Source organism: Aquarana catesbeiana, linkage group LG03, assembly GCF_042186555.1.
Source record: "Aquarana catesbeiana isolate 2022-GZ linkage group LG03, ASM4218655v1, whole genome shotgun sequence".
NCBI lineage: Eukaryota > Metazoa > Chordata > Amphibia > Anura > Ranidae > Aquarana > Aquarana catesbeiana.
Window position 1 is genome coordinate 595,351,110 of NC_133326.1, and position 25,358 is coordinate 595,376,467.

Below are 25,358 nucleotides of genomic sequence, written 5' to 3' on the forward strand. Positions count from 1 at the left end.
GCATACAGTACCTGGTGCATTGGAAGGGGTACGGTCCGGAGGAACGCTCCTGGGTCTCATCCTCGGACGTACATGCTCCTGCCCTCCTCCGTGATTTCCATAGATGTTTTCCCCTCAATCCTGGTGGTCCTCCGAAGGGGAGGCATCATTGTGGAGGGGGGTACTGTCAGGGCTGGCTCAGCCCTTCCTTCTCTGAGCTGGCCGCTCAGCTGTTGGCTAATTGCCAGCTCTCATCTCTCTCCACAGCTGGTTAGCTGTTGTGGATCTGCTCGTCAGTCCCGCCTACTTAAAGATCTCCAGCTCACTTTATTTCTGCCTTCGCCTTGGTCACTTCACAAGAAACCATATCCTGTGTTCCTGTTTAAAGACTGGCTTTGCTGACATCTCTTCAGGCTCCTTATCCTGCTTGCTGTTCCTCTACTTGGATCCCTGACTTCTGGCCTGGCTGATTACCCGATCTGGTTACTGAACTCTGGCTTGGCTGATTAACCGATCTGGTTACTGAACTCTGGCTTGGCTGACTACCCGATCGGTTACTGGACTTTGGCTATGCTTTGACTACGCTTACTATATTTACCATTTTATTTTTATTAATAACTTAGTGTGATTTTACTGCACTTCTGTCTCGGTCTGCTTCATGGTTTCTGACAACATCTTGACTTATATGACACATTTGATGCTTCTCTATTTTCATTCATTGCCTTAGCTGTGGTCCCCAAAGACCAACAAGGTGGTGAATGGGACAGATTCTTCGTCGAGAGACGATTTGGATTGAACATCTGAATGCCATTCATGTCCCCGGCATAAATAAAGCTCAGACATACAAACCTTTTCTTTAACTTCTTTAAGTTCTAGAATATGCTTATAACTATATAGAACCGTTTATTTGGCTCCATTGCAATTCTGCAATTATATCACTACACTGTTTCTTTCTATGCCTGTCCATTCCCTATGTCCCTCTAATGAGACAATTTGTATTGTCTCTAGAAACATTTTTGTATATTCTTTATTACTATACACTATTGCTGACTAAGAATATACTTATGTGATTCTTTTCAGTGTCATTTAGTTAGCCGTCAGTTTAATTGATATTGGATACCTAAATGTTTTATTAGATGTTGTATGTACCAGTATATATATATATTTCTTCATTATTATATATTACATTGTTATCTATCTTGTTCTTATGAGCTACCTGCTGTTCTCTTTTGTTGTCCTGTCTCTTGCATCTTGCTGGCAGAGCTGGGACTTGTTGCCAAGGCGCTCAACATCGCGCCTGGCATCCTATATGTTCAGGCGTGATGCATTATGGGGGTGCTGGAGGGGGCGTTCCCTCCTCCTGGTCCACGTAGCACTCCTAGCACCCTTCCTCCATTCCCCGGGTGTTTTTTTTCCATCTCTTCACGCAGGCGCGGCTGGCGTTGGGCGCATGCGTAGTGACTACTCGCGGCCGGTCCGGATGATGTCACATCGGCGCTTGCTGATTTGTTGACTACGGGCGGGGCGTGCATTCAAAAGCATGCTATTTCAGTGCTCCATCTAGCTGCTATCACCGCTATCAGCCTTATGGAAGCTGTTGTTTTGTGAGGGGTCCTGTTTATTAAGGTATTTTTTATTTGGTTCTCCTGGCCCATTCTTTCTATACTTTCACCAGGATCTATCAATATGCTTTCATTTACATATTATTTGTATCTTTTATAGGTCTAACACTTAGACATATACCTTTGGATACACCAGTGCTCTTTTATGAAATGAATGACCTTATTGGGCTGAACTGAGACTATTTTCCTATTACCCTATTTGGGATAGATGTCCTATCATCAAGTGATTTATATACTATCAGCAAGGTTCTTCTGCCCTCTTTGATCTAAAAACCATTTGTATGGACAGTTTATCTTCCTGGTGAGTCCTTTCACTAATAATAACCCTGTTAGTTATGCTTACCCTGCGATACTAATAAAATCAAAGTTTATGACATGGTATTAATCAATTACCTTCATGCTGGGCTCCTCCTGTAATCGTTACCTTGTTTGCCTTTTCTTGTATTACAACTATGATCCAATTTACCCCCCCCAATTCAGCGGCTGTGTGCATTTCTGTTTGTGCTTTTATTCATTGTTTTTAATTGCATGTTTTCAAAAGTATCCTACATTAATTAGTAAGTATACTTTTTCGATTATACTTCCCAATTTTCCATTATTAGTAATTGCATTAGACATATTTTGATCATGCTGGTTCCTTTTTTCATTGACCCTATAGTCTGCATTGTTATATTTACTTTCTCCCTCTTGTGTCCTTAGACGGACTCTCATATTGTTAATACCATACATATTGCTTTGCTTTTAGGGGGCTATTGCCTCCTTCCCTTATAGATTTGTTTAATCATTTTACTATGTTATGCACGTCCCCATAGTCTTCTGGTTTGTCTCTCTTTGTCTGCATTTTAGATGCTTGGGTCTGGCCACTAAGGGTTTAGACGGGTTAGCTCATTATATGTATATTATGTTGTTAATTTGTTTTTTCATTATTATGTGCAGTAGTATATTCATTTATGTATGTTTCTTTTTTCCATTTTTTGATAGTCAATGTAAACGCTCCTGAAGAAGCGCAAAGAGCACGTAACATGTAGAGTGAATGGTTATTATCAACATCTTTCTGCCGTTTCCCTGTAATTAAACCATACTCTTGGATTCCTTTATACTATGCAATGACGTTGATTCATCTCCTAGTCTCCTTGCAGATATGATATGGTTTTGTGGTACTTTACAATATGTGTTGATTTATTAATGTGGATTTTTAGACATCATGTAATCCAAACAATTTTTATGTGTTTATAATAAAAATTATATTTTTGTATAATCGTTTGGTTGTGCCTAAAAAGTCCAAGTCCCATTTTCTTTCTTTTTTTTCTTTTTCCAATGTATTTTATTGAAGAATATACAATCTTTACAGTAAACATTAAACATTGAACATTGATGAAATAATAAAGAGATACAAAATGACAGAATGTCCCTGCTAGTATTGACAATCACTTCCGTACTAGATTAATTGCGGGAGGGGTTAATGACCTAACTTGAACCTTTATTTGGGTTTTAAGTGCCCGATAACTGATCCTTTACGGGAAATCTATTAAGTACCTATATGCGGGTCCTGTAGCGTGAGATTGGAGTAAGACATCTGTCGGAGGTATGTTGTAAATGTCCCTGGGTACATATGGACCTGGTCGGTGGGCGTTTCAAGTAGCTTCGTGTGTGTCTTAAGATCATCTGTTGGGTTGGGTATTTAATGAGTATGTGAAGTGGGGAGACTGTGTGCCTGCGTGGGTGTCTAATTGGGGAGCGTAGGGAATGGAAGAGGGGAGGGGGAAAGGGGGATGTGGGAAGGCTGAGGGATAGGGAAGGGGAAGGATAGGAGAAATGGAAACGGGAGGAAAGAGGGTGTGATGGGAGATCTCTGCCGAGCCCCATTTTCTATCATAGAAAGTTCAACTAAGAGAGATCTTGAACAAATAAATAGTGAAAGCAATGGTAACAACACATGAAAGTTGGTTAACCACATGCTGACTGGGCCATAGCGAAAGACGGCTACAGCGCGGTCGGCTTATTCTGGGAAGGCGTTCATGGATGTCCTCACAGAATCACGCCCCCTGGGGCGCAAACACGAGAATGTCCATGACTGTCGGGGTCCTCCTGACCCAGCGCGTCACAGAATGGGGTAAAGGGCCAATGACAGTGGCCCTTTACCACGTGATCGTTCTGTCCAATGACAGAGCGAACACTTGTCAACAAACCGGAGCTTGTCCGGTGCAGATCCTCCCCTCTCCTCGCACCAATCGGTACAGTGTGCGAGGAGAGGAGGGAGCCAGGTGCAGCAGCGCTGTGGACTGTCTCTGGAGTGCCCACAGTGCTGATCTGTGCCCATGCATGCTCCATTCATTCATCCATCCCTGGCTCATCCATGCTCCATATGTGCACATCCATGCTCCATATGTGCTCATCCATGCTCCATATGTGCCCATCCATGCTACATATGTGCCCATCCATGCTCCATATGTGCCCATCCATGCTCCATATGTGCTCATTCATGCTCTATGTGCGCCCATCCATGCTCCATATGTGCTCATCCATGCTCCATATGTGCCCATCCATGTTCCTTATGTGCTCATCCATGCTCCATCCATCCCTGCCTCATCCATGCTCCATCCATCCTGGCTCATCCATGCTCCATCCATCCATGCTCATCCATGCTCCATCCATCCCTGGCTCATCCGTGCTCCATCCATCCGTGGCTTATCCGTGCTCCATGCATCCCTGGATCATCCATGCTCCATCCATCCCTGGCTCATCTGTGCTCCATCCATCCCTGGCTCATCTGTGCTCCATCCATCCCTGGCTCATCCATGCTCCATCTACCCTGGCTCATCCATGCTCCATCCATGCTCATTCATGCTTATCCATGTTCCATCCATGCTCATCTGTGGCTCAGCCATGCCCATCCATGGCTCATTTATTCTCATCCATGCCACCTCAGTGCTCATCTGCGTCACATCAGTGCTCATCTGCGCCACATCAGTGCTTATCCATGCCACATCAGTGCTCATCCGTGCCACATCAGTGCTCATCCTTGCCACATCAGTGCTCATCCGTTCCACATCCATGCCACATCAGTTCTCATCCATGCAGCATTCTTGCCACTACGATGCCACTACAGTGCCCATCAGTGTCTCACAAAAGTGTAATAGGTGGTCAAATTTTATTTGAAATGTATGTCCCTGATGGTGCTCCCTGCATGTTGTGCCTCTCTATGTGGCCAGTAGGGATGAGCCTGATGTTCGAGTCGAACATAAGTTCGTCTCGAATATTGGGTGTTTGCCTGTTCACTGAGCAGCAAACATTATGCAGTGTTCGTGTCAAATTCGAAAAGCCGCAGAACACCGCTAAAGTCTATGGGACACTAACATGAAAAACCAAAATTGCTCATTTTAAAGGCTTATATGCAAGTTATTTCCATAAAAAGTGTATGGGGTATGCCCCCAGGGGGCATGTATCAATGCAAAAAAAGTTTTAAAAACGGGTGTTTTTTCAGGAGCAGTGATTTTAATAATGCTTAAAGTGAAACAATAAAAATGAAATATTGCTTTAAATGTTGTTCCTGGGGGTGTCCTTGGTATGCCTGTAAAGTAGCGCATTTTTCCCGTGTTTTGAACAATACCACAGCAAATTAGATTTCTGAAGGAAAAAAAGTAATTTAAAACTGATCGCAGCTGTAATGTATTGTCGGATCCAGGCAATATAGATAAAAATAATTGAAAAAAAAACAGCATGGGAACCTGGGTCCTGCCCCAGGGGACATGTATCAATGCAAAAAAAAGTTTTAAAAATGTCAGTTTTTTAAAACTGATTGTGGCCCTTCAGGTCTGGTATGGATATTAAGGGGAACCCTGTGCCAATTTTTTTTTTAATGGGGTAGGGGTCCCCCCCAAAATCCATACTAGACCTTTATTCAAGCATGCAACCTGGCAGGCCGCAGGAAAAGAGGGGGGATGAGAGTACCAGGCCACATGATCTCAACATGTGGAGGATGTTTTGGGGTTCCTCCAAAACATCTTGTCCCCATGTTGATGGGGACAAGGTCCTCGTCCCTACAACCCTTGCCTTTGGTTGTGGGGGTCTGCGGGCGGGGCGGCTTATCGGAATCTGGAAGCCCCCTTTAACAAGAGGACCCCCAGATCCCACCTCCCTTATGTGAATGGGTATGGGATACATTGTACCCCTACCAATTCACCCAAAAAAGTGGCAAAAATAGAAAAGATGACAGGAGACACTTTGGGACAAGTCCATTATTAAAAAATAAAAATATAAAAATGTCCCGCTATGTCCATCTTCGATGACAGCGACCGGTGGACCGAAAAAAAAAAACCTGCAACAACTCCGCTTCCATTGGAGGCTCCCGCTGACTGATGCTTCTTCCCAATGACAGCTGTTATATAGCTGAGGGCGGGGCCACCCGCTGACGTAAACGAGTGACCCCGCTTTCCTCTGACATCACGTGGCATCAGAGGGAGGCGGGGTCACCCGTTTATGTCACCGGGTGGCCCCACCTTCCTCTGACATCATGTGGCATCAGAGGGGGCGGGGTCACCCATTTACGTCACCGGGTGGTCCCACCCTCAACTATATAACGGCAGTCATCGCGAAGAAGCGTCAGTCAGCGGGAGCCTCCTATGGAGGCGGAGTTTTTGCAGGGTTTTTTTTTTCTTTTTTTGGTCCATCGGGCGCTGTCATCAAAGATGAATTTACATCACGGGACATTTTTATTTATTTTTTTTAATAAAGGACTGGTCCCAAAGTGTCTCCTGTCATTTTTACTATTTTTGACACTTTTTTTGGTGAATAAGTAGGGGTACAATGTACCCCATACCCATTCACATGGGGGGGCAGGATCTGGGGATCCCCTTGTTAAAGGGGGTTTCCAGATTCTGACAAGCCCGACCCCACAGACCCCCACAACCACCGGGCAAGGGTTGTAGGGACGAGGCCCTTGTCCCCCATCGCAGGGATACCCTTAAAACCCATACCAGACCTGAATAATCTGGTATGGATTTTGGGGGGACCCCTACGCCATTTTTTTAAATTTGGCACAGCACAGGGTTCCCCTTAACCCCTTCACTACCCGGCCATAGTCAAATGACGTCCACAGATGGGATCTCCCATCTGACTAGGGGGCGCGCGCCGCGTTGCCCGGGACCCGGTGCATGTGCCCAGCAGCCGCGATGTCCGCCGGGCACCCACGATTGCCCATTGACTGGGCCGGACTGTGGATCTGTGTGTGTAAACACACAGATCCACCTCCTGTCAGTTGAGAGAAGACCGATCTGTGTTCCCAGTACAGAGGAACACTGATCGGTCTCCTCCCCTTGTACGTCCCCTCCCCCTACAGTTATAATCACTCCCCTAGGAAACATTTAACCCCTCGTCTCCCCCTAGTGGTTAACCCCTTCCCTGCCTGTCACCTTTATACAGTAATCAATGCAATTTTATAGCATTGATCGCTGTATAAACGTGAATGGTCCCAAAAATGTGTCAAAAGTGTCCGATGTGTCCGCCATAATGTCGCAGTCACGAAAAAAAATCGCGATCGCCGCTATTACTAGTAAAAAAAATAAATAAATATTTTTTTTTTTTAAATGCCATAAATCTATCTCGTATTTTGTAGACGCTATAACTTTTGCGCAAACCAATCAATATATGCTTATTGTGATTTTTTTTACCAAAAATATGTAGAAGAATACGTATTGGCTGAAACTGAGGAAAACATTTGTTTTTTGTTTTTTAAAAATTGGGATATTTATTATAGCAAAAAGTAAAAAATATTGTGTTTTTTTCAAAATTGTCGCTCTTCTTTTGTTTATAGCGCAAAAAATAAAAACCGCAGAGGTGATCAAATACCACCAAAAGAAAACTCTATTTGTGGGGAAAAAAGGACGTTAATTTTGTTTGGGTACAACATCGCACGACCGCGCAATTGTCGTTCAAAGTGCGACAGCGCTGAAAACTAAAAACTGGTCTGGGAAGGAAGGGGGTGAAAATGCCCGGTATTGAACCGGTTAATATCCATACCAGACCTGAAGCGCACCCCCACAGTTAGAAAGCACTCCAAGGGAACACATGTAACCCTTTGATCGTCCCTGATGTTAACCCCTTCCCTGCCAGTGTCATTAGTACAGGGGCAGTGCATATTTTTTAGCACTGATCACTGTATTAGTGTCACTGGTCCCCAAAAAAGTGTCAAAAGTGTCCAATTTGTCCACTGCAATGTCACATTCCAGCTATAAGTCGCTGATCGCTGCCATTAGTAGTAAAAAAATACAAATAAATAAAAATTTCATTAAAAAAATCCCATTGTTTGTTGACGCTATAACTTTTGCACAAACCAATCAATATACGCTAATTGGGATTTTTTTACCAAAACTATGTAGCAGAATGCATATTGGCCTAAATTGATAAAGAAATTACATTTTTTACATTTTTTTATTGGATGTGTTTTATAGCAGAACGTAAAAAATATTTTTTTTTTTTTTTTTAAATTGACAGTTTTTTTTGTTTATAGTGCAAAAAATAAAAGCCGTGGAGGTGATCAAATACCACCAAAAGAAAGCTCTATTTGTGCGGAAAAAAAGGACATCAATTTTATTTGTGCACGACCGCACAATTGTCAGTTAAAGTAAGGCAGTACCGTTTCGCAAAAAATGGGGCCTTGTCATGAAGGGGGGTAAACCTTCCGGAGCTGAAGTGGTTAATTCAGTTTACTCCACAGCCCTACCTGCATAAATTTGATATGTTCTGTTGATGTCTGCATTTCTTAAAAGTTTTCCAGTTTTTCCTCCACAACATAAGCATATACTTGCAGGTTAGTTGACTTTTACTTTGACTGGCCCAAGGTTGCGCATGATGTTTTATGCCCCGTACACACGGTCGGACATTGATCGGACATTCCGACAACAAAATCCTAGGATTTTTTCTGATGGATGTTGGCTCAAACTTGTCTTGCATACACACGGTCACACAAAGTTGTCAGAAAATCCGATCATTCTGAACTCGGTGACATAAAACACGTACGCCGGGACTATAAACGGGGCAGTAGCCAATAGCTTTCATCTCTTTATTTATTCTGAGCATGCGTGGCACTTTGTGCGTCGGATTTGTGTACACACGATCGGAAATTCCGACAACAGATTTTGTTGTCGGAAAATTTTATAGCCTGCTCTCAAACTTTGTGTGTCGGAAAATCCGACGGAAAATGTGTGATGGAGCCTACACACGGTCAGAATTTCCGACAACAAGGTCCTATCACACATTTTCTGTCGGAAAATCCGACCGTGTGTACGGGGCATTAGACTGTTAAGAATTCTCTGTAAAACACAGTACAAAACGTTACATAAAATAAAGTTTAGTTATGTAGGACATTGTCAAACCTTTTCAAAAGTTTATGGTTACATTTAATCTAAAAGAGAGCCTACTATATTTAATTATTGTGTGTACTTTAGTGTCTTTACATAAGAATGATTAAGAGTGGTTGTAATTTTTTTTATTTGATTACTAAAAAAAATAAAAGATGTTATACTTACCTGTGAGTAATGCACAGATTGGCACCAAACCTCCTCTTCTGGTGTTCCCTGCTAGCACTTTTGGCTTCTCTTTTTCTCTATGTGCCACCAGAGAAAGTCACTTCCTATGCTGGCACACGTGCGGGCTTGTTCCCGAGACAGGCTGTGTGCATTAATTGACACACGTAGTTTGGCTAGGCCCTGCCCCCCACTCTTTAATCACTGGATTTGACTGACAGCCAATAGCTCCCGCTACTCTCAGCCAAGCCTGGGAGGGTAGAGCAAGGGGAGAAAAGACCTGCAAATGAGCACAGTGCTGGATCGATACAGGACTCAGGTAAGTATTTAGGTATGGCGGGGGGAGGGGAACAGCTACTGAAAGTTTGTTTTTTTGTTTTTTTTTTAAACTGTTTGGCCTCAGAACCACTTTAACGTTCTCTGGTTTTCTACTGAATGCCTGTTTTCCCTGCAGTTAACATCAGAAATGACATGACAAGTTGCAACACCACTTAAATTACTCTGTTACTATAGAAATCACAGACGTATACTATACAACATAAAGAAAAGCATCTTTTTGAGAGGAGCGAAATACATTCAAGTGGTTTATAAAAACAGAATAACTTACAACTTGAGCAAGGTAAGCCACAATTAAGGGACTATACATTCTACATAAAAACAATTGTTCTTTTATGTTAACATTTCTATTACATGTTTGAAGGCCAAGCTCATGAGTGTCTTCCACAGCACCGCAGAGCTCATCAGATAACAAAAATCAAACTAACACAGCTATGCAGTAGTGTATTTAGGTTTTGTGCTGCCCTAGGCCTGACTAAACTCGTGCTCCCCCTAATTTAAATATGACCCACCCCTTCCTGTCAAGGCCACACCCCTTGCTGTTTAAGACCTGCCCCGAAATTTTCAAGTGAGGACACTAGTTCTGAGGGCTTGGGGGGGGGATTCCCTTAATGGATTCCCTTAATTTGTATAGATTTCCTCTCACTTCCTGTTTGGCTATGGGGCAGGTAGTGAAGTGAAATCTCTGCAATGGGACAGGGATGGTAAAAAATAAACTGACAGGGCCTATAACACTCCCTTATTCTTCAAAATTAAAAAAAAAAAAGCGTTGCCTATAGTTCTACTACAGTCAAAATTAGAAGCGGCGCCCCCTTGGCACCCTTTATTCCTGCTGCATTGAATTCTCTTTGTCTCACACTTTGAAGTGTGTCTTGTTACGCTTTGGGATTTTTATCTTGATTTTGGACTGTTCACCAGAATATTTAGCAATCTATGCAGACATCATAGACACATTTGCCTTTTTTTTTTTTTGCTTTATTCACTTTTATAATCTTTGTCACTACATAGCACGCATTTGTATATGCTTGTTTATTCATATTTGAATTGGCCGTATAAAAATAGTTTGTACGGATATATAGGGATCCCCCACCCTGCACAGCCAGGCACACCGAACTTCCACAGACTTGTTTGAGACAGGAAACAGTCCAGCAACTTTGTTTTATTTTTTTTAATTAGGGGTTAATAAATGTGGATAGGGGTATTATGGGATGCCCGCTTTCCTGGACCAAAGTCTCTTCAGGGACACACTAACTATATACACTCTCTGTATACACTGCTCTTCCTCCAGCACATCACTTGCTTGCAGAACAATTCAGACCCAGCTGGAACACTGTTTAGTAAATGAGCAAAAGTCCTTTACAGGCAGGGACCGGAGGCTCCTTTGGTGTGTAGAGAAAAAGTCCACTGTCCAGCTACATTCCTGTGGCTTCCGATCCCAGCGCCACCTCTTCAGGCATTGCCAGCCCACCTGGCTGCAGTTGCCCCTTTCACTAGCCCTCCTGGCTACTTCCCACAGTCCTCCCAGACTGTCTCACTCACCATCCACCCGGTTTTCTTCTTCCTGGACGTGTTCGCTAGCTCCTGCTGTCCTCACTCTTGCTCCTGTGCCTCTGGACAGGACCACCTCTGTGTGTTTTGAGAAGTTCCCTCCAGCACCCAAGCCCCAGGCCCGAGGTCAGCCCCCCAGACTAGGCTACCCTCAAGGGCCTCCGACTGCCTCCTCAGCACTCCATTTCCAGCTGCCACCCAAACTCTAAACTGCCCTTGCTGCCCTGACTGAGTATGTGCTGAAAAATATTTTTTATTTTGTCTGCTCTATGCAAATCCCTTTCATGTGCACCTTAATTTAAAAGCTATCTAAACATTTGGGGGATTCTTCAGTAAACAGAAATAAAATTAAAAAATGGTGCGGTTGCCATTTTTGTTTAGTATGCCATAATTGGAATGGGGACACATTGGACTCTTTCAGCTATCATTGTGATCTGCTGTGCTTCTGGTGTGTCCCTGCCCCTTTGAAAAGGAATGGACTACCTCCAGGCATACCTGCCCTTATTTGCTATATATACTTTAATATGGATAATCTCATAGACTGCACTATACAGAGGGGCCTTGATAAGGGAGTGTGGCCACCACATATATTTACAATCGTGCACATCAAACCTCTGTTTTTAACACAAATTGTTGGACAGTATAATTTTTTTTTTTTTTTTTTTGCTGGTCAGCTGGAATTGTGCTGGGAAATACATTTTCCAGGTTTACATATACTTTAAATGTAAAGCAGACTGAAGGATTTGATATTAGGGCTTGTTCTGTTGCATTTAATGTGAACCTTAATCCTCCAAACTTCTGATTAAAAAATACTAGGTGAAAGCAAGAAAAATGTAAGAAATGTAAGAAATTTGTAAAAATGATTTACCCTAAATTGCAGCTTCTGCTGGGCTTTCCTAGGTGAGGGTAACATCACCTGGCCTTCTAACAGGATGTTGAAACTGCTAAGTATTGTTTGCATGAATCGGTATCTTCACCTTTTTCACTTTTCACCTACAGGAAATCAATTTAAAGCAAACCAAGTTCTTTCAAATTTGTTGTTAAAGAGGAAGTGAACCCTGATGGGTTTTACTTCCTTTTTTTTTCCCCTGCAAGGTAAAAGCATAACAGGCTAGTATGCACTGCATAATGAATCCGTTTGGTCTCACATTGAAGGAGAATTTTGTCCACATCTCCCCTTTCATGCGTGGGCATATGCTCAAGAGCAAAGAATTTCATCTTTGATACTTGAATGGAGTGGTAGCGTCCCATATGCCTACTTATTGTTGTCTCCATTTTCTTCTTCGAAACAAGCAACACATGGTCCCTTATTCGATGAAAAAAGGCCTATTGGTCTTTCCTACATAAAATGCCCCGCATTCACATTACATGTAGTAGACACTCCTACCGACTGGTAATTTGCATAGAAATAAGGTTTATAAATAATGCCATTTGGGAGAACTAGCTCCACTGAATTCATAAATCTGCAGAAGTCGCATCTCACACATGGGGCGATGCCCCTGCGAAATTGTCCTGCTCCTCTAGAGGTCAAATGACTGTGGACCAATTGGTCTTTCAGAGACTTAGACCTCCTATAGGTAATTTGGGGGTATGGGTTCACATACTTAGCGATCACCTCATCTGTGGCCAGAAGGTGCCAGTACTTTTGGATAATTTGGCAAACTTTTTTATGTTTCCCCGCATATCATGTTATTAAACAAACCTTTTGATCATCTTTTTTAGATTTCTTTGAATGGATTCAATTGTCTCTGTCTTCTAATTTTGCTCTATGGTAAGCTTTTTTCAAACAAGATTGACTGTAGCCTCTGTCAATCAGATGAGACTGTAGAGTCCTAGCTTCATACTCGAAGTCCGAATTTCTTTTTAGTCTAAAAAGGTGGCTATACGGTATACTCTGGACTAAGGTTTGTGGATAGGTAAAAGTGGTGTAACTAGTTTTACAACCACTTTAATGGCTTTCATCCTGAATTTTGTAATAGGGGGTGGGGGGCTCCAAGTTAAGCAGACCATGCATTTTCATGTAAGGTCTGCTTTGAAGTTGACAAGCCAAATAGCATGCCATTACTTTAGTCATCCATTACCATAGAGATATAGTAGGCAGTAGGGCTGTTTTTAATGTGGGGCAAAAGGGGCAGCTGCCCAGGGTTCATTCATTGTTGTGGGGCCCAAAGCAGCTACCCCTTGAGTCTGCGTCGATAAGTCAAGTGAATTTGTTTCTTCCCCTGGCAACATTGTATCCAGCCCAACACAGGTTAAGTCACATCCCCACAGTGTCTCCTCTAATGGCCTGCCCCTTCCGCTAGCTCAGTTTGAGTAGATTGAGTCTCTTCCCTGGGCAACGTGCTGCATTCTGCCCCTCCCCAGCAGCACGCTGATGGTTCATGAGTGGTGACGTAGTATGGGGGGTTGTGTAGCGATGGGGATAGTATGGGGGAGGGGGTCCTGTGTAGCGATGGGGGTAGTTTGGGGGAGGTGGTCCTGTGTAATGATGTGGAAGGGGGGTCCTGTGTAATGATGTGGAAGGGGGGTCCTATGTAATAATGATGGGGTAATATGGGGGAGGGAGTCCTGTGTAATGATGGGGGGTGAAATTGTATGGGGGGCCCAAGGAAATGTTTGACCAGGGTTCAATCAATATTAAAGACGGCCATGATAGGCAGGATGATAAGCCTTATGCCCTGTACACAAAGTCAGATTTTCAGACGGAAAATGTGTGATAGGACCTTGTTGTCGGAAATTTCCGACCGTGTGTGGGCTCCATCACACATTTTCCATTGGAATTTCCGATACATAAAGTTTGAGAGCTATAACATTTTTAGACAACAAAATCCGTTGTTGGAAATTCCGATCGTGTGGACACAAATCCGATGCACAAAGTGTCACACATGCTCAGAATAAATTAAGAGACGAAAGCTATTGGCTACTGCCCCGTTTATAGTCCCGACGTACGTGTTTTACGTCACAGCGTTTAGAACAGCGTTTCCGACAACTTTGTGTGACCCTGTATATGCAAGACAAGTTTGAGTCAACATCCGTCAGAAAAAATCCATGGATTTTGTTGTCGGAATGTCCAATCAATGTCCGACCGTGTGTACAGGGTATTAGTGTTGTGTTTGCTCTATGTTACCTATTAGTACTTAATAGGAAAGGCATAGCCCTCAGGTTTAGCTACAAACTCTGACAAAGGAAGGTGAACACATTATGTTAATCGATCTAGTTCAACTCACCTCACCTCAACTTTGGACATTTTAAAGAACATTACTAATTTATCCATGAAATGTCTGCTGCAGCCTGACAATCTTTGTATGGCTAAAATGTGTGCTATCAGACCCACTTTCTACTGTTCTCTTCTATTTATTGATTTTCAAGTTCTAATAAAAAGAAATTGATTTATTTTTCTTTATTTATCTTTATTTTGCGAGATACAAAAAAGCAGACCCAAGTGAAGAGCTGTGGGCTGAAAGCCAAGGTCAGCCCTTTAAGGAAGATCGACTCGACAATGTGTGAATCACAGACTGGGTTGCCCTTTTCGTGGAGAATCTTTTGTTTCACTGTCTTCTGATGATAACAAAATTACCCCACATTTTGCAACCACCTTTTCAGTATTTTTTCTATTTAACTTGTTCCCGTTCCAATGTCTGTACTTGGTAAAATTCCTCACATGGTCCAATGTGTATTCTGAGCCATTCTTCAGGGGCCAAGAATTACATGTTTGTTTTACTTTGGTGATCTCCTTCACTTTAATTTGGCTTTCCTTTTGCTTTTTTTAAGAAAGGGATGTTTGTATGTTTATACCTCTGTATTCATATATGGTTTACAATGGCTCTGAAATAACAAAACAGACTCTTTCTGAAGGGAGAAAAAACTGACGTCTCAAGGACCTTTTGTGTGCACAGGAAATGGAAAGCATATAGTAAAAAATGAAGAATTCATGCAAACCCAAGGCAACATTTAAAAAGAAAAGATTTATACATTTTTGTGCAAAATACTTGACTGATCCAGTGTTCACTTCTCCCCTTTCATAAACATTACTTTAAATAACCAAACCAACAACTCAATTATTTTTCCACTGGGTTGATAAGTTTATTAGGTATCAGCTGAAGCTTGATAAAATATATCATACAAATAATGAACAATTAAACCAAGAAGACACAAACAAAATCATAAATTATGTTTACGGGTTACTGTGAAAAAAAAACATTTTAAAGAAGATTTAAATTTACATTAAAAATGGAGCACTTACTACAATGTTCATCTTGTCTGCATCATGGTCCCTGGCAGAAGCTCTACCAAGCTGACAGCCAGCATCATTTAAAGTTGAACTCCAGGTAGTAGTCACCACAACTGATCACCATTGTCGAGTAGCCGACCAGTTGCATAGTAAACAAAGTGGGTCACTCATTCAGCATGGGCACCATTCAAGAACGCCTTCCATTTTTCTTAGTGAATGCAAGGCATTCTCTGAATTCTCTGATTGGACATGGTGGAGAGGTGGGGTGGTTACATTACGCTCTTCACCTCATCCAAATAGAAAATGTAGTTACTATGCAGCAGGGCAGCTGTTTGGCATGAGAAGACAGTAGCAATCATGGTAACAGCAGTGACTACTACATTAATTCTCCTCTTCCACAGTGGTCCCACATATATGACATATAAATAATTACATTGGTCCAGTAACCCTAAGTAAAAAAAAATTAAAAATTGACCTGGGGTCCCCGTCAAAATCCACACCAGACCTTTTGGATCTGGTAGAGAATGTAAGGGGGAGCTTGCTTCAAATTCATATCAGACCCTTAACCTGAGTACACAGCATGTCAGGCCAGGAAAGGGAGGGGGCAGCAACACTGACTCTCCTCTCCTGAACCATACCAGATCACATGATCTCAGCAAGGGGAAGCCATGTTGATGGGGACATTGATGGGGATATTTTTCCCACAACCTTGGTCCGGTGGCTGTGGTGGTGTGGGGAAACTCATTGGAATCTGCAAGCCTCTTTAGGATAATGGGGCACCCAAACATCTACTCCCCCATGTGAAGAGTACCCCTACCCATTGACAAAAAATGTCAGTTGTAAATAAACACACACAAGTTTTTTACAAGCCCTTTATTGGAAAAAAAAAACAGCATTGTAAATCCAATGTTAATCACAATAAAGGTCACCTGCCAATCATCAAAAGAAAATAACCCATCAATACAGTGAACTCATTCTCTCACTCCGCATTTCTGCTACTATACAAGATTTATATACTAGGGGTGGGGATGTGATGACATCACTGTCCAAATATGGACATGACGATCTCCTCACCACCTGCCCCTTTGCTTACATGAAAGGAGATTCCCAGCCATCTAAGTGAATGGGTCCGGCGATGTCACAGGTTAAGAACTTGGCAGTGCCTGCACCGGCGGGCATCCTTAAAAGTCATTGTCAGCAGGAAGCTGTCATGTACAGTCGTGGTAGTAATACATTTCTTTGAAATGGACCTTAAGCTGATCTATAATTATAAATCACATTACAACATTCTTGACACATCTTCTTTGACAAGCCACAGGCCTATTGTAAACCTATTAGCCAAAGTTTGCGAATTGCTATGACCCTAGTAGAGCCCTTAAGAGGTCTTAATGCGTGCTGTAAAATATTTAACATGTTTTCACATATTTAAATGAAAATGCAGTTTGAGTCGGGCTTTACTTGACCTCAAACTGTCCTTTTTATACAACCAGGCTCTAGAAATATAGTCATATTCCAATATTTAGCCTACCCAAATGTAAAAGAACCTAACAGTCAATTTGATATCACACATGCCTATGCCATAATGCCCAGAAAGTGAATTGGACATATTACTTCTTCTGAAAAAGTCATACATAAGATCTATATAATGTTTAATGTCTATGAAATCATGATTTTATTCCATGCAATAATATGTGTATTGTTGGACAGGTAAAATATTGTTAGATAGGAATATCAATACGGTTAGAAAAGTGACATTGGAGGGAGTGTCTGCTAAACTATCAAGACATCAACATTCCTACCTCCCATCCTTCAGCTCTCTTAATTGGTGAGAATTGGCTCAATGATACAATCTAGAGGGCTCACAAAATTCTGCTGCAATTGGCAGTAAGAGTTCTCATTTTAAGATTAAAAGTATGCATAAAAACCGAGAGTCATTCCTTACCACCAGTGATTCTGTCAGAATTGGGCTTATGCTGCAGGATAAATGTTATTCTGACTCCGATTGTTGTGAAGTGATTTATCCCTTGTGAGACCTCTAAGCCTGGCCTGTATAAGATATAATCACTCTCAGATAGCTTGAACTCACCAAATACCAATTCCATCCACAGAGGTGCATTTATTCTGAACATCAGGTTACAGCAGATGACAGGATACAAACAGATGAATAGGTTGTAGTATTTATGCGGTCAAAAGATGATATTGTCTGTAGCTTACAATGTAGAATACATGTGCCCTGCTACATGTGGCTTGTTAATTGCATCCATGACACAGGAAGTACAATCACAGGAAGAAGGGTGGAGCATTACATACAAAAGGAATGGGTCACTAGATGGCAGCATGTGAACTAAATATAAACGTCCATAGAAAATGGTTAGGAAAACAATCTGTTATAAATTCTATGCCCCATTAGGGCACCACACTCCCAGTCTGGCACGGTAAATGTCACTATATACATCAGAATGGTAGTTTTACAACTGAAAATAACAAACAGTTCATTCTCCAAAGGGCAAGAGCAGAATAAGTTCCGTGATAGGTCTGATGTAAGTCTTTACAGTCCCTTGTCTTAAAACCTTCACCTCCACCTTACGTACCTTACCGTTATCACTAGGAACACTTTTTACAATAAGTCCCATGGGCCATTCAATTCTTTCAGCTTGCTGGTCCTTAAGCAGAATGAGATCTCCAACTTGTATGTTAGGGTTCAGCCGCTGCCATTTCCTGCGTTCTTGCAGAGTAGAAAGATACTCCATCTTCCAATGATTCCAGAAGCAGTTGGCGAGGTGTTGTACTCGCTTCCACTGGTCATAGCACAGATTTCCTGCTTTAAAGTTTCCAGGTGGAACAGGAACAGACCCAAGCTTCTGGGTAAGAAGAGTAGCTGGGGTAAGGATAGTTGGGGTCTCTGGATCTTTGTCAGGTTCTAGAAGACTGAAGACATCAGCTGTGGTTTCTTCTGGATGATCCAGCAAGAATTCAGGACCTGTTAACCAAGAGGAATTTGCAAAGACACTTGCAGACACTGGCCTTATGACATGATCTGCAGGGTTAATTTCAGATGGAACATAATGCCATTGTTCAGGTTTAGATGATTTCCTGATTCTCTCTACACAGTTGCTGACATAGACAGAAATGTTTAGTCTGGTTGTATATGTAGCCCAGAACAACTTTGCTGTCTGTGTAGAATCTGATGTCATCTCTCTGAATGTCTAGCTCATGCAGTATGAAATCTGCTATTTCTACAGCTAGCACAGTCCTACAGAGTTCAAGCCTGGGAATCGTGTGTTCAGGCTTAGGTGCTAACTTAGCTTTCCCAAACAGAAATCCTATGTGGGCTTGATTAGAAGAATCTCTTACCTTGAGGTAAGCGACAGCTGCTATGGCCTCAGTAGACGCATCTGAGAAGATGTGAAGCTCTTTCCTTTGACTTGTGGCAAGAGAGGCAGGAGTGTAGCAGCATGGTATACGGATTCCATCTAAGGCATGTAGAGATTGTTTCCAGGACTCCCATTTTGAAAGCTGGTCTATTGGTAGTGGAGTTGGTTTGGCGTGATGTGAAGATATGAACCATATCTTTCTATGTATCCAGAGTTCCTCTTCAACTTTCTTTTCTTTTTCTGATAATTCTTATACTTGTTTTTCTGTAAAATGTTTCTGAATTCTTTTGGTATTGCAACACATGTGGCTGACCAGTTGACATCAAATGTTCTGCCAATGATATGACACAATTCTCAAGGATGTGATATGGGATGTTGACATAGAAATTCCCTGTCTAAAAGTCAAATTGACCTTTCCCAAATAATTATTCTTCCCTTTCTGTCAAAATAATTCGTTAATTAAAAATTAATGATAGCCAGGTCAAGCTGACCTAAAAACGACTGGCAAGAAACTGTGTTGACATACTTGGTGAAATGCGTACTTGTGACGTGTAACTTTGGGCTTGTGCCCGCCATAAGATTACTGTATAACCATTCTCTATAAAAGCTGTACTGTGTTGTAATCTGGATCGCTCTCCTGACTTAAGGAGAGGGGTCCGCTGTTCAGTGTATATTCTGAAGTAAACATGTAAGAGACGAATGCAGCTCTATTGGCGTTGATGTCCTTTATTTCAAGGTTCAACTTAACATTTGGTGACCCCCGATTCGTGTCTTCTTGTCCGCATCTCCACCACCGGCTCTCCACCTTCTCCAGGACAGACAGCAGCAAAGAGGCCTCAGGTGAGAAAACTTTTATTTTCTCATGATATATACTGTCTTTTCTGTGCGGTGTTGAGGGACCAGTTGGGGGAGTGCAGCCACAGAAGGTAACACGTTTCCTATTTGATTTTGCCTGCATTTTGTCTCTGCATGATTGCTGAGAATGTTAAAGGTACCTATTATAATTTAAAGCATGCTAAAGAATGATCATTTTAAGCGCTTGCCTTTTTCTCCTTGTCTCCAGAAATGACAATGTATATATATATTTTGTGAAGGGATGTATAAGTGCAGGTACCACAATTTTTGAAGAGTGAATAGAAGTTGGTGGTGGTGTTGAATCTTTTTTGTATAAACGTTTGTGGTCCTAAGGCAGATAGGTATTGCCTTCAGCGGATATCCACAAATGGGTGAATGGTGTTTTTTTTTAACGTTTGTGGTCCTAAGGCAGATAGGTATTGCCTTCAGCGGATATCCACAAATGGGTGAATGACCTGCTGTATGTTCTCTGGAATAGGGAGTCTAGATAGGGACTAGCCTATTGCCACTCAGAAGGAGACGTCCTTCTGAGAGTAGAACGAGTGAGATATCTCAACTTATGTACTGGGCTGCTGGTACACAACCATAATGTTAAACGGTGGAGCTCTCGGTCCTGGAGTTCCAAATTATTGTCATTTCTGAAGAGATTAATGAGAAATTGTGATAAATATGGGAAATTTGCTTGTAAAAAAAGGTTTTGCCTGTCATGAATACATTTGGGTTAACAAAAGAAAGGGCAATTATTGTTGATCTGCCCAACTTAGAGAAAAGTCCAAAGAAATGGTATAAAAAGTTATGTGATGTGGATAGAGAAAACGCAACAAGCTACATATATGGATATGTGGATCTTGATTGATTGTGCAGTGTCAGAAAAGTATGTGGATGTATAGAATGTATTTGCAAGATATGGTGGATGTTGTGCAGAAGAAAGATGAGGATGTGTTAGATTACTGGAATAGATTCAAAGATGCTATTCAGAAGCATACTGATTGGATTCCAGATGATGAAAGTGATATGAAGCAACCAAAGTATGTGAATGTATTGGTGGGTGGAATGTTGCCTGAGATTAGGGAAGAAATAGAGCTTCGTACACTGGGATGGAGAAAGAAACCTGCCCCTGAGTTAGTTGAGATTGCTCAAATAGCTTATGAAGTGTTACAAAAAAGTAAAGACAAGGTAGAAAAGAAGGAGAAAACAAAAATGATGAATATACAGCTACCAGAGGTTAAGGAAAAAATCCCAGAGCCCAAGGAGGTACCAGTATTTACAGTGCAGGTAACACCTCAAGGTGTACCGGTAGCGGCCCCCCCTTACCCACCTTCGGGAGTGGTATATATCTCTAATTATGGGGCACCACGGCAAAAGCGTGGTAATTGGAGACAAAATGAGGGACAACGCATAAACCCTAGAATTCAGTCCCGGTATCAACAAATCATTCCAAATAGATTAAGACTCCCAACCCTGCAGCCTTGTGCCTCCCCCACTTGCTACAAGTGTGGATTGAGTGGGCATATAGCCAGGGACTGTAGGGGGTGCTAGGATAAGGTGGGATGTGGTGACAATATAGATGACCCATTTTATCAAGCTTTAGCTGTCATTGTCAAAGATCCTTTTCATAAAGGCGATGAAATGTTCCTTCATTTCAGCCCTGTTCTTTAGTGTTCGTTGAAGTGAGTTGAATCTGGATAGAGCCTGTTTACGATTGGTTGGGAGTTTAACCCTTGCAACACAAAGAGGTAATGGTGCAACCCAGCTGTTAGACTCATCCTGGAAGAATTCTTTGTCCGTTATTTTGATGAACTCTCTATCTTCGACTGACAAGGCTATTTTGTTGTCATCGCTTGTAGTGCAAAACACTGTGGTACCTAGGTTGTCATCGCAAAGGTTAGGAATGACATCAGGTACTTGGATGATGTCAAGAGGCTTCTCTTTTACTTCGTAATGGCGAGGGCACTGTTTGAAGTGGGATGCGCGTCCATTTCCTTACATGGAAGTTTTGAAGGAGTGGATCTCGGATGAAGTACGCATTCTATCCAAGCATACGTCGCCCACGATTACCCAGCCTAGATCAAATTTTTGTGCGTAAGGGGCATCATCAGGTCCATTGCACTGCTTGCGTACTTTGTGTACTCTGAGAATGTCTCTTCCTAGCAAGATCAAGATTTCAGCATTCATGTCCATTGCAGGAATTTCATTAACAAGGTGCCTCAAGTGTGGATGTGATATGCAGCCTCTGGAGTAGGAATTTCTTCCCTTTCGTCTGGTATCTGGTCACACTCGACTAATGTTGGTAGGGGTATGCCCTCTCCCTTATTTTTTTTTTCCAATAAATCTTTATTTTATTAAATCCATACAGAAAAGTATACAGAAAAGTATATTGATAGATAGAAAGATAACAGCGTTATGCATAGGTTACAATCCGAAAATTACAACAATAGAGTTTAACAATGAGTGAAACCGAATATAATTGAGTTGCTGATTAACACAATACATCATGAGTGTGGGCAAATGGGATTGCAAATGGGTGGGAATGCAAAATGTCTATATTATAAATCATAGCATATAAAATGGCTTGTTAGCATTGTGATCTTTGTGAAGAAAACAGTATGATAATAAACCTGTTCAAAGCAATATTATATGGGTCAAAGTATGTTGTAGGGTTGTGTCTGAGGCAACAGTTTATCACTATATCTGCTACAAAATGTAGTAGTAATTCTGGTTTATGCCTCTCAGGCAAAGGATATTATGTTTAGTCTGGTATTAAGTAATAGAATAATACTGAAACCTATCATAGTAGAGTGTTGAATAGTTGTGGACCAAAGCACAATAAAATATGTGATAATATGGGGGAGAGATCTTTCCCATCCCTGGCTCAGCCTAGGGGCTACCGGAAAGTTTTTATTCAGGGGAAATGTGTTCCAGGTGTGTAAGCATAATATATTATGAAATATTTTCTGCAGGGATATTGGTCTTATCGCATCCTGTACTTTTCATCTCATTAAACACTATGGCGGGGGGGGGGGGGGGGGTTAGTAGGAGTGCATTTTTAAAACTTGTGATCAGATGGGCGTGGGCCTCTAACTGAGTAATTGGGTATATTCAGATGTTGTGTGGAAATGTTGCCAACTGGCCCATATGTTCCTGTATGTGGTGGAGGAGTCATGTGCTTGATGCACAAGTTCTTCCATTGAGGCAATTTTGTTTACTCTTTTGATCCAGTCTGTGATTGTGGGTGGGTTAGATGATCTCCAAAGTACTGGGATACATAGTTTAGTGGCGTTGAGGAGATGTAGAGCTAGAGATTTATGATATGTTTTCATCGGTAGGGAGGAATGGTGTAGCAGCACTTGGGCTGGAGAGAAGTCTAGATGGAGTGAGGTGATTTGGGAGGTGAGGTGAAAAACTTTAGTCCAGAAGGTAGAGATCGCAGGACATTCCCACCATCTGTGAAGGAGTGACCCATTTTTGTCGTTACATCTCCAACAATTAGGTGAAATCTCTGGATTAATTTTTGCAACTTGAGTGGTGTTTTGTACCATCTGGGAAAAAGTTTATATCCGTTTTCCTGTGTTGTTACAATAATTGAACCTTTGTGAATATTAGAATATATCTTTCCCCATTCTGTGTCAGAGAGTTTGATGGAAAGATCTTTTTCCCACTGTGTATTGGCGATATTCGACTTGGGGGTATGATCATCAAAGAGGTTTAAATAAAGGATGGAGATCAGGTGACGTTGTGGTTCAGCGGCAGTACAAAGGGATTCAAAGTGTGATTGATTTCTTGAAAAAGCTGTGCTCATTTGGGGATCAAGGAGAAAATGTCTGAGTTGCATGTGGGACCAGAAAGGGATCTGGCGGTTCATCCCTTGGGAGTTCAATGTGGATAACGGTATTATTTTCACCTTAGAGAAGAAATCTCCCATTCTCTGACTTGTCTGGGGACCCAATTCATGGAGAAAAGAATCGTCAGTGCCCAGTATGAAGTCAGGATTATGTTTAATTGGTGTGAGCGGGCCTGAAGAGGATGAGATTTGAAATTGTTTACATGTCCTTTGAAAGATGTCAACGTGTTGCCAATGAGGGGATGTTGTTTGCATTGTTGTGAGATGTGACGAGGATGGATCCAGGGTAGGTGTTTGAGTGGTAAGTGTGAGAAGGCTTGTTCAATGGTGATCCAAGCTTTGGTTTCAGCGTGGACATTCCAATCAACTATTTTGGATAGTTGACAGGCCCAATAGTATTTTCGGTTGTCAGGTAAACCTAGACCACCTTTCATTTGGGTATGGTCATTCTGTTGAAATTCATTCTAGCTCGCATTCCACCCCAGATGAATTCCATACAAGATTTGCGGAATGAAGCGAAAAATGTACGAGGTAATGTCACGGGAACTGTTTGAAGCAAATAAAGAAATTTTGGCAGTATGGTCATTTTTATAATAGAAATTCTACCAAACCAGGAGAACACTCCTGTCGACCAAGCTTTGAGATCTTTCTGGATAGTTTGGAGAATGGGAGTATAATTTTTGCTGTATAAATCCGATAGTGAGGTCGGTATATAAATCCCAAGGTATTTAATGGCATTTGGTTTCTATTTAAATGGGAAGTTATTTTGACATTGGATCAGTATGTCTGGTGGCAGAGTTATATTTAAGGCCTCTGATTTAGCAAAGTTGATTTTAAGATTGGTGAGGTGTTCAAACAGGGTGAGTTCTTTGAGGAGGCTTGGTAGAGTGATGTGTGGCTCTTTTAGGAATAATAGGATGTCATCCGCAAACGGCGCTAACTTGTAAGTAGATTTTGCAAAGGTTATACCCTTAATTTCCTGATTATCTTTTAATTTTGTAAGACATGGTTCTAGCGATAGGACAATATATTAAAGGGTCTGTAAGTAGTGACGGATCTAGGCGCCATATTTGTGAGTGAGATTGATTGGTCGAGAATTCCATAGACATGGTCATCGGGTGGTGGTCTGATATGTACATTGGTTCGATGGAGGCGTTTTTGAGCATGGGGACGTCTCTTTGTGAGGTAAAAAAATAGTCAAGTCTGGAATAACTTTCATGGGGATGTGAGAAAAAAGTATAATCTTTAGTTGTGGGATTTAAGGTGCGCCAGGCATCGTGTAATGTCAATTCTTGAAAACATTTCTTAATTGCTCTTAGCGCAGAAAAGGGTAAATTAGACGATCCTGATGAAGTATCTTGTAAGGGATTTAAAGGGACATTAAAATCTTCTCCCACTACTAAAATACCCTCCTGAAACGAGGCGGGTGATTGCATTGTGTGTCGAAAAAAGGGAACTTGTTTGATATTGGGGGCATATATGTTTGCTAAGGTTAATCGTTTACCAAAGAGCGATCCCTTGAAAAATAGATATCTTCCGTCGACATCCATTAAAGTGTCTGCTATTAGGAATGGACAATTTTTTAAGATAAGGATAGAGACCCCTTTTGTTTTTGATTGCTTGTTGGTAGCATGAAATGCTGTTGGATACTGTAAGTTGGAGAATTTGGGGGCAGTATCAGTTTTGAAATGAGTTTCTTGAATGTATACAATGTCTGCCTTAAGTTTACTCATAGACAGAAGAACTTGTGTATGCTTTTCAGGAACATTTAGTCCCCTTGTGTTTAGCGAGACAAATTTAGTATTTGTTTTGTGGCTAGCTTTTGAAGAAGAGTCATGTAATTTAGGAGACATTATATAATTTGGGAGATGGTTTGTAGTGTTCTGGATTGGTGTATTCTGGAGATCGTCTGTGGTCCAGACGTTTGAGCGAGAGAGAAAATGTGTTAATGGAACACGTAGAGCGTATTATTATATATAAGAGCTTCTATCTAGGAAGTCAGTGAAAGCCTACTCGGAATGAGTATAGTTTGGTTGAAAGTAAGGATTG